This window comes from Thermobia domestica, chromosome 12 (assembly GCF_964235325.1).
Source record: "Thermobia domestica chromosome 12, izTheDome1.hap1.1, whole genome shotgun sequence".
NCBI classification, from domain to species: Eukaryota; Metazoa; Arthropoda; class Insecta; order Zygentoma; family Lepismatidae; genus Thermobia; species Thermobia domestica.
In genome coordinates, this window is record NC_137465.1 from 197,731,831 (window position 1) to 197,742,151 (window position 10,321).

General features: G+C 32.7%; 1 long non-coding RNA gene across 1 annotated transcript; it reads right to left on the bottom strand.

The window, feature by feature from the left end:
* Positions 1–1,125: 1,125 nt before the first annotated feature.
* Positions 1,126–3,418, bottom strand: LOC145665847 (uncharacterized). The gene is made up of 3 exons (XR_014127666.1): positions 3,302–3,418; positions 1,758–1,864; positions 1,126–1,258 (listed from the first exon to the last, which is right to left on the bottom strand). It is a non-coding gene; the product is annotated as an uncharacterized LOC145665847 (long non-coding RNA).
* Positions 3,419–10,321: the final 6,903 nt, after the last annotated feature.

The following is a 10,321-nucleotide window of genomic DNA, read 5'->3' on the forward strand; positions in this document are numbered from 1 at the left end:
CTGCTCTGATATTCCCCAAACTTAAAGGTTGTTGGGAACATCAAGTAAATACCAGTATGTCACGAAATGGCTTATTTAAACAGTAAATATAATGAAACCCTTGCGCTTCCTCTGAATGATGCTACTTTTTTGTATCGGACTGTATTACGAATTATGAATATTAATTTCATAAGTTCAAAACGTGACTCTATAATGTTCTGAATATGTTAAATAACAAATGTAATGAACTTGCTATACTTATATTATTTCTTGTATATGGTCTACGTGGATAAATACACTGCTAAAAATTACTTTGAGTAAACTCAATCCATTTTAATCAATTTTATACACATTTTAGTTACCAATGCTTGCTTAAAAGAATGAGCCAATTTGTTAACTTCAATTAATAACAAAAATTATTGAAAAAGCAACTTTTTAAATGAATTTTATCTTTTTTGTTAATCTAAACAATAGTTGAAAAACTGGAAAACGCACGTTTAACATTCTATTTTGTCACTGATGAATTCCATTTCATCTTCAAATGCATTTCCGAATATTACTAGAAGAATGTTACCAAAATATCACCAGTGATATACAAGAGATTAAAAGGATGAGTTCGGAGAGAGATGGAAGCAAAATTCTAATTTTTGAAGTAGTCACTTACTACTTCATCCAACTGCTCTCTCGAATACTTTAGCCCTCGTATGAAATACAGAATTATATATTACAATTACAGCAACACACTTTTTTCATGTATTTAATCTTTACATTTCAAATTGAAATAATATCACTAGTTTGTTGATTTTTTCTGGATTTTCTTTTCAATATATCTCCTTGTTACGTGAGAATGTTTATACTTCATAATTTGTTACATGTCAGCTGGGATAATACAATAGTCTCCGCCGCTTAGATTGTTAGTATGGTATTAGATATACAGTATCTGCGGTGTAAGTGATTACTCCTGGTGTCACAAATCGTATTTCAAGTCACCGCCTTTAGAATGTAGAATAGGAAATTAAAATTTAATTTGTACGAAACTAAATATTATCATCTTCATTTTCAGATCTACAAATAGTGCGCTATACTTCATTTGATGTGTCTGACACATTATTCACAACAGAGTATCACTCTTGCATCACATGTATCGTGTTTAAGTTTCTTCTCTTCCATCTCGAACGTAGTAAAATGAAACATGGTCTTACACATATGAAGTACACAATTTCGATTGCACTAATCACACTGGCTCCAAGGAATAGTCCAAAAACTCCACCAACACTGACTGCCAATTGAAACAGACATAAATAAAAAATTAGAGCAACATAAAATATTATTTCCGATTTCCGTTTATTGAGTACATACGATATGCTTACCTATTTTTAACTAAAGTTTTGTAACTTAATTCGAAAACACTATAAGAAAATCATTTCAATATTCTGAAATTAAAATAATTAAACACTCATTCAAAATGTAGTAACATCCCTTCCACTCTCTTACTTCATACTTTTCAAACTTTGTTAATAGATGAAAATACACTGTTAAATGTGAGAAATCATTATAGTTATGTTTTCAAACAGGAATATCTCAACACAGTATATTATTATTATTATTATTATTATTATTATTATTATTATTATTATTATTATTATTATTATTATTATTATTATTATTATTATTATTACTATTATTATTATTATTCAATGTTTTGCTATACTATTGTTCGGTCATATTATTGTTCTTGCAAAGAAATTGTAGTTACTATTGCACACAAATATAGTTACCTGCAATATCCAAGATCCCTCGCACAACTTTCAACCGACGCCTGGTCTTGCTTAAGACATATTGCACAGATATAAAGCTGCGCTCTCCAATTGCAATATCTCCTTCTCTGTAAAAGTATATTTTGACTGTCGTATAAATTTTTGCACATACATATGTAATACTATATTATCTAAGTAATATTATATTTATGATATGTGATAAAAATATCAAGTTTCCTCTTTACGTTAAATCAATCTATTACTTATCCAGAGCAGCACAGATTGGCAAATAAAACTTTCGTATAGTAATGTAAAAATAATATATTTTTTAAATTCTTGGTTTAATCTGATTGATTAATCTATAATTATCTGCGTCACATGCAAGGAAACTTGAAATGACATATACTTGGAGCCCGCTTAAGAATAGTTTAGCCAACAGCTTGGAAATTAACAAAGTCGTTTATATATATATATATATATATATATATATATATATATATATATATATTCGTATCTTAGTGTTCATAAAATATGTCTTAAGACAGTGTTGTATTCAAGGGCGCCCATGTTGGGTTTCCAAGGGGGAGCAAGTATAAGCAACGTTTCAAAAATAGTTTCCAATTTTGCTGTAACTAATGTAAAAATTCTATTGGATTTTCGATATTCTGAAGTACAATTTCCTCTAGGGGGGCGAGCGCCACACCTTGACCCCCTGATGGGCGTCCTTGGTTGTATTCTAAACACATTAGCCAAGTCGGTGTTGTACAAAGAAAAAAATTAGAACTTATCATTATTTTCAACTAGTAGAAAGTGGATCGGAAGTAAATGCTGGAACTTTTCTTGGGAACTTTCACCTTTATATATATTCTATATATTCTATTTAAATGAGTGATTAAGTGATGTCATCTTGACAAGCGTGGGCCAATCTAAATCGACAAAGAGTGACACTGTTGTCATTTTTCTTCTTTCCTGAGATCCCAAGAGAAAGGGTAGAAAACATGCTTGGACACAAGGCTTAAGAACGTAAGGGTAAAGTATAAGCCAATAACTAAGTATATTACAAGTGTAAAATTAAATGAATTAATAAAGTACCGTGATTTATAACAAAATTTCCACTTTAACAAAAAGATACATTTGATTAATGTTCTAACTCTCGGGATATCGGACGCGTAAGATATAAATTCATCATTTAGATTTTTAGCAGAGTAGTATTAATTTATTAACTAATATGTCACCTTCAAAAAGTTCAGTGCCTCAAATATAATTTGTTTCCGTAATATTATAGTACAGATGTAGTTAGTAATATTTCGTTTTTATTAACTGGTACAGTCTCCATCAGTATTAAGTAAGTATAGTCTACATATTATTTTCCAAATAGGTTTGAAATGAGTTTATCAATATTGTAATTTAGCTTTTCTTTGAAGTAGCAATATCGAAATTCAGTTCCAATCCAATATACAAGGAAACGACGATCAGTGTTGAAACAAAAAATGTCGATTACACAAATATTTTGACAGTGTGAGACAATTTGAGAAAGCAGTAACTAAATATAATATGAAACTTACAAGGAATTGTACCGAAAGTCTAAGCTTTGTTCAATACAACTTCGTAGGCAGTTGCACTTTAATCCTTTCTCTGGGTGGCTGGCTGAATTTATAGGATCTAGTTTGTCTGAAATATAACAAAATGAAAATACAAAGAAAATTATAGTATATGAAATAGTAAAAATTCGAAAATAAGAAAAGTCGTCCATTTTTGAATATATTTATGTAGTTTACGGAGTGAAGTAGAGAATTATTTATGTTTTTACGCCAAATTTCTTTAAATGAACTTACATTTACAATTACAGGAGTGTAACGTTAGTAACACTAAAACTGTTCATCTCTTCCGAGTGCAAAATAATTTCTACATGAAAATTCATTAGATTGAACAAGAATAAATTTTAGATTATAACTATTGGAACAGTGCTCTAAAGACATATTAATTTACTTAGCTTATAAATATTTAAGTATTCTATAAAACGCAATATAAGCTCCCTCTAATTCAATTCATTTAGGCATTATACATATATTCACTGGAGCTCTAATTTTTATTACGGTTTGGGTACAAAACCTCGCGGCTAGAACCTCGCGGATCAAAACCTCGCCGCCTAAAACCTCACTGCCCAAAATTCCGAAACTCTTTAACATAGAAAAAGTGATGGAAAAAGTTGCTTGAGACGATATAGTAATAGTAATAACAATGTGCTTAAGAAATGCTCCCAATAAACATTTCTATACATTTATCATTAAATTCGAAGGTATTTATTTTTTAATTTCCCAACAATGTAATGCAATCGCGGTCTGAATTACTTTGATTAGGGTTTTCATGATTAAATAATAACAATAAGAAGATTAGAAATGAAAAGTTATGATCGATGATGTTCCTGAAATGTGAGACTCGTAAAGTGTTTTCTTACACACTTAGCACTAGCATTGATCTAACCAGGAACGGACATGAACTTGTCATCGGAACATCTAAATCAAACCCAGTCCATTTGATAAACATCACAAAGATATGTTCATGCACAAACACTTAGGTGCTATGGACAACGGAGTAATTCCCTGGAGCCCATTAACCTTCATAGTGTAAAACAAATCGTAGACTCGCAATGAAATAGCTATTGCATCACCACTGTTCATTGAAAAGTCATGGTTTATAGTTTATTCTCTTCAGCATTCTTCCAGTGGTGCTATGTGTTGGGGTTCATAATGTACTTGAACAGAGAAAATTGGAAGTGTGTCGGGAAAATTCCCTCCAAAAATCTCTTCCATCAACTTTGGCCCCATGTGCACTGGCCCCGGGTAAAAACACACAATCCAAATGTATCTCGAAAAACACTATAGGATAAGAAATGATTGTACCAAATTTTGTTTTAATACACAGAATAGATATGAGGGGAAAGATTGTATACCAATACGCTTTGTACATACAAAACCGAACCTATGATCTGACCTATAAAGAGAAAATAACATAAAAAACATAAACGCAGTACTCTTTATCCTGATATCAAGAATTGTACTACATTCTCTGTAGAAATGAAGCAAGCGTTTCCATAATTATCACGCATTTTGTTCCGTGACATGTGGAGAGGGAAATTTGGGATAAGTCTCAAAACTGTCTTCTAAAATAGGTCTATTGGGAAATTGTGCGTGCTCTGAAGCGATACCAGAGATGGTAGGAGTCAGTGCGTGCATTAAAGGACATTTTAAGTAGAGATAAAGTGCAGATCCGATAAATTTAACATGGGAAAGTTAAAAACTTATGGCAGATATCCAATTCTTCAGAGGGGGATTTTCCCCTTATCCTTCCTGCTAAGTCGCACTGGTAGGAGTACAGAATTAAAATTTATCCTGATATCCTGTAACACAGTTGCTATTTAAAACACTTGCTTCATTCTACAGAGAATGTGGTACAAATCTTGATATCAGGATAAACAGTGTTGTGTTTATATTTTTTATATTATGGCCTCTTTATAGGACAGGTCATTGGTTCGGTTTTGTATGTACAGAGCGTATTGGTATACAACCTTTCCCCTCATACCTATTCCGTCTATCGAAACAGAACTTGGTACAATAATTTCTTATCCTCTATAGTATTTTTCGAGATACATTTGGATTGTGTGCTTTTACCCGAGTCCACTCCACAGGGGACCAAAGTTAATGGGAGAGAGTTTGGAAATAATTTCACCGATCTCCCAATTTCCCCTGTTCAAGTACGTTATGGGTCCCAATACATGACACTCCTGGAGAGACTGAACTATAAACAATGACTTTCCATTGAACAGTGTTGATGCAATTATTGAGTTAGCCAAGTCCTTAGGTTTAGAGGAAAGAGTTAATTTTCTTGTCAGTATGCGTAGTCAGCGATCGAAGTCCTTGGCAATAACAAACGAATACAATATACATCCTGTTGGTAATAATGCTATACAGCAGAACGAAAATACTTTAGATGTTAATATTCAGGATGTAAATGAAACTGTAAGTCAAACTGAAGAGAAGAATACCTTGATAGCTCAGTTAGACGGTATCAAAGTCCAGTTACAAGATCTCGTGCAACGAACTGCGCTCGCAGAAGTTTCTCACGCACACAAAGGAAAATCTATGTGTATACAATCTTATGAGCATTCGCGTTTGGAGCGAAGAAATCACATTCATGTATCCTCCTCTCATTCGTTGCTTCCTGCTTCTGTCAATGCAGTCAATGTAAATGAGAATGTTAAGTCGAATAATAGGAATAAAGTAGACAATAATATGTGTAATAATGTCAGAAATAGTAAGCGATATTATGTGCCTATTCAATATGAAGCTGATTAGCTTCATGTTAAAGTATACATTGATGATAAGCCGCATTTATTTCTATTGGATTCAGGCAGCACTGTTAGCATAATTTCTGGTAATAGTTTAAGTAATAAGCATAAAATACTTAAAGGAACGACTTTTATTCGTGGCGTCACTGGAAATTCTCAAGAATGTGATCAAATTGCTTTAGTGAAATTTAAATTTGGAGGACAGTATTTTACGCATCCTTTTCGAGCGTATAAAGATTTTTCGTATTATTGTATAATTGGCCACGATTTCTTAAAAAAATCATCTTGCAATGGTTGATCACAATAAGAATTCTTTTAGTTTTGTTAAATTTGGTATTCCTCCAAGAGTTGAATTGCCGCCATACGTATCTTTTGATGAAATTTCTAACCATATAGCGAAATTATATAAACCTCAATTCTTAGTAGCTTGCTCTGTTGTTTTACCTCCTAATTCAAGTGTTCAAGTTACATTAAAAAAAGTAAATGATCTTGGAGGAACTTGCAATTTATTAGTTCCCATTGAGTTAATAGATACGCAGGCAGAAATTTTTGTGCGTAAATCAGCTGTAGACGAAATTCATCCAGTAATTTCTGTAGTTAATCTCACCAAAAGTAAACTTTACTGGAAAAAAGATGTTGTTTTGGGTTCTGCCGAACATGTTATCAGTGATACCAACTTCAAGAAACAAAATAGCACTAACAATAAGGTTCATCAAGTCAATGCAGTAGATACGAAATCTTTTCCTGAAGGTTATGATAAATATCGAGTAAATGTTAACCCTGAATTGTTGCCACATTAACAACACCAACTATATGACTTAGTAGAGGAATTTTATTCTAGTTTTTTTGGAATGAATTTGATTATCGTTATGCTAAAGGATATAAGCATAAAATTGAATTAGTAAACAATATCCCAGTAAATAGACCTCAATTAAGATACTATTTCATCTACGGGATGAGATAAAAAAACAAGTGGATATTTTATTAAAAAGTAAGATCATAGAGCCTGGTATTAGTCCGTATAACTCTCCGGTAATGCTTGTTAAAAAGAAGAATGGAGAGTACAGATTTATAGAAGATGGGAGGTACATAAATAAAAAAAATGGTTCCTGACAGTTTTCCTGTTCCTCCTATACAGGATATTTTGACTAATTTGGCAGGACGCAACTATCTATGTTCTAGCGACGTTTTTGGAGCATTCTTTAATATTCCCCTCACTGAAAAATCTAAACCTATTACAGCTTTTTCGATTCCGGGCGTTGGATCGTACCATTTTAATTTTCTGCCTCAGGGGGTCAAGACATCCACTAGTGGTATGAATAGATTAGTGAAACTTACGTTAAAAGGTCTTCCACAAGGTAAAATATTTGCTTATGTTGACGATTATTTTTGGTCTAGTGATAGTTTTGATGAAATTGTGCAGTTAACTCGTATGTTGCTTCAAAGAATAAAAGAAATTTTTTAAAGGTTTCCCCAGAAAAAACATGATTGGTGCTAACATGCGTTTTGTAAATGTACATGGGCATTATGGTAATGGTGTTTGTGAAGTTAGTATTAGGAACATAGAACAACGATTAAAATCAGCTTTATGTGAGAAAGATTTAGGAGAATGGATTGACATATTACAACCTATAGTTTTTTTGCTTAACGTCACCAAGAATTTATCGTCTCAAATTTCACCATTTGAATGTCTTTCTGGCTTCAAACCTAGGTTACTTCATCAGGCAATTTTAAATACCCCGTGTTAATACGAAGATAATGCCATTCGTTTACAACAATAACAAGAGATTAGGGATAAAGCGCAAGAAAATCTTTACAAACGTCATAAAACGGCGACAAAATTTTTTTGACAAGAGACATACGAAACCTTCTTTTAAAGAAGGAGAAAAAAATTAGATTTTGGACACCACAAGAAAGAAGAGTCACGCCAAAGCATTCAGCGGAAAGTTTATTGGTCCAGGCATAATTGAACGTGTCGAAAATCCAAATTCATATTTTGTTAAGTATAAGACCGCTCGACTATCTTACAAGCTAGATAGCTTAGCAGTCCAGAGATTGAAGAATTTTTATGAGAAGGAAAATCCGGAAGAGGAAGACCACCTTGAAGACTCTAACGAAGAGATGCTTAACAACGAATGCACATAAGACCATACGATGAAAAAGAAGAAGACGAGACGCGAAGACCATCAAGGACCACCAACTGAAGAGATCTTCAACACCAAGAAACAGTGTTTGGAAGAAGAAGTTTTCATCTCTTCTCTTCATATCAAGGATGTTGTGATTGCCGAAAATCTACCAACGTGTGCAATTATAGGAAAGAATTCCACAGAAGAAAAACCTAAATTTGCTTGTATTACTGCCATCAATCAGAAGATTAGTATTTATAAAGGTAATATAGTGAATATAAAAGCAGATGCCTTAGTAAATCCGACGAATGAAACCTTAACTCCTTTAGGTGGTGTAGATAAAGCCATTCAAGTCGCAGCTGGGTCTGAATGTTTAGAAGAATGTTTACCATATCATCATTGAAGCCAGGAGAAGCGAAAATTACCAATGGTTATCGTTTACCAGCTAATTATGTAATTATGACATGTGGACCACGGAATTCAGACAAGAAGATTTTACGAGAGAGATATAAAAATTGTTTTAAAGTGATGTTGGAGAATGATTTTTCTACAATTGTACTACCTAACATTTCGACTGGAGCATTTAAATTTCCGAAGTTAGAAGCTGCCAAAATTGCCTTGGCTACAACAAGAATATTTTTAGAGGAACATCTAGATGACGTAGACCGTGTCGTATTTTGCGTTTATGATAGAGAAAATTGGCACATTTATCAGCGATTACTCCCCACATATTTTCTCATTGATGAAGAATCTGTTAGTCCGTCTGTCTGCACGTAACTTGTATGTAGATTACTTTTCTTTAAGATTGGATTGTGGATACGAACACCTTGTAGATGGATGATGAACTTTCTTTTAGCACTGGCCACGCTTAGAAGTTAGTTTATCTTGGTTTTGAATTGTGCATCCAAGTCTACCGGTAGAACACTTTGAAACTTGGAATACTTCGAATTTGGGAACACGTTAGTATCTTCAAGAATTGTACCATTTCATTTGATTGGACAGCGTATCACTACAGAAGTTTCTTACTTTTTTGAAATGTGAGTATGTGAAGAATGAAGAGAATCAACGACACGCATATCAATAGATGTTTTGATGGATACATTAAAAAGATTGAAGTCAAGATTGCAAGAATCATGCTCCATCCTTTTAGATGTCTAGGATTCGATGCCATGATTGATGTCCAGCATTCGATGCCCGAAGAGGACAAGATTTAAGAAGAAAGAAGATGAAGAAGAATTTATATGTTAGTTAGGGTTGTAGGTTATATGTGGTGAATAGTTCTGTCGTACTGATTTCATATAATTTGATTACAGCCAGTATATGGTGCTATAACCATATCTTGGAGTTCTTTTCCAGTCTACGGACGCTTGAAGCTTAAATAACTTAAAGCTCATTTTTCTCAAACTGAAATCACGTCGTGCCCTTCTTGTGCAGTCTAACTTTACTATCTTTGGTTAGCTAGATAGTGTTACACCGTTTTTTTCTTCTCGCGTATTAGTCACGTTTGATATTGAAGTTATTTTCTGCATTAGCGGAACTTATACATACATATATATATATATATATATATATATATATATATATATATATATATATATATATATATAAAGGTCTACATTGGATTTTACACTCATGAGATATTTATTTATTTGATTATGATTTTATTTTATCATACGTATCTAAGTTTTGATAATCTGTATTAGTGATAATTAGATTTAGTATTATTCCTACCTTTCATTTCCCTTCCCTGAGCACTAACGGAACTCCACACTAACATTTTAAAACACATGTCACTCACAAAGATATTATGCAAGCTCTAATGTTTCTTTTTCTTTTTCTTACTTTCCATCTTCCCAGAGACGCTATCATCACATATTCCAAGGTTACCCACTGAACTACATGGACTGTCTCAGAAATATATACTCAGCAGTTTGCAGTCAAGGATTAATTCAAAACAAACAATATGTTATACAAAGAGTTCTTTTATCTTCAACAAACATTTTTTTTGGGAATTTCTTCAATATTTATTTTTGTACTACGGAAAATTAAAATTTTCGTGTATTTTTAGTTTCGACGAGGGGGTGTGAAGTAACTGTGTATTGGATATGAAG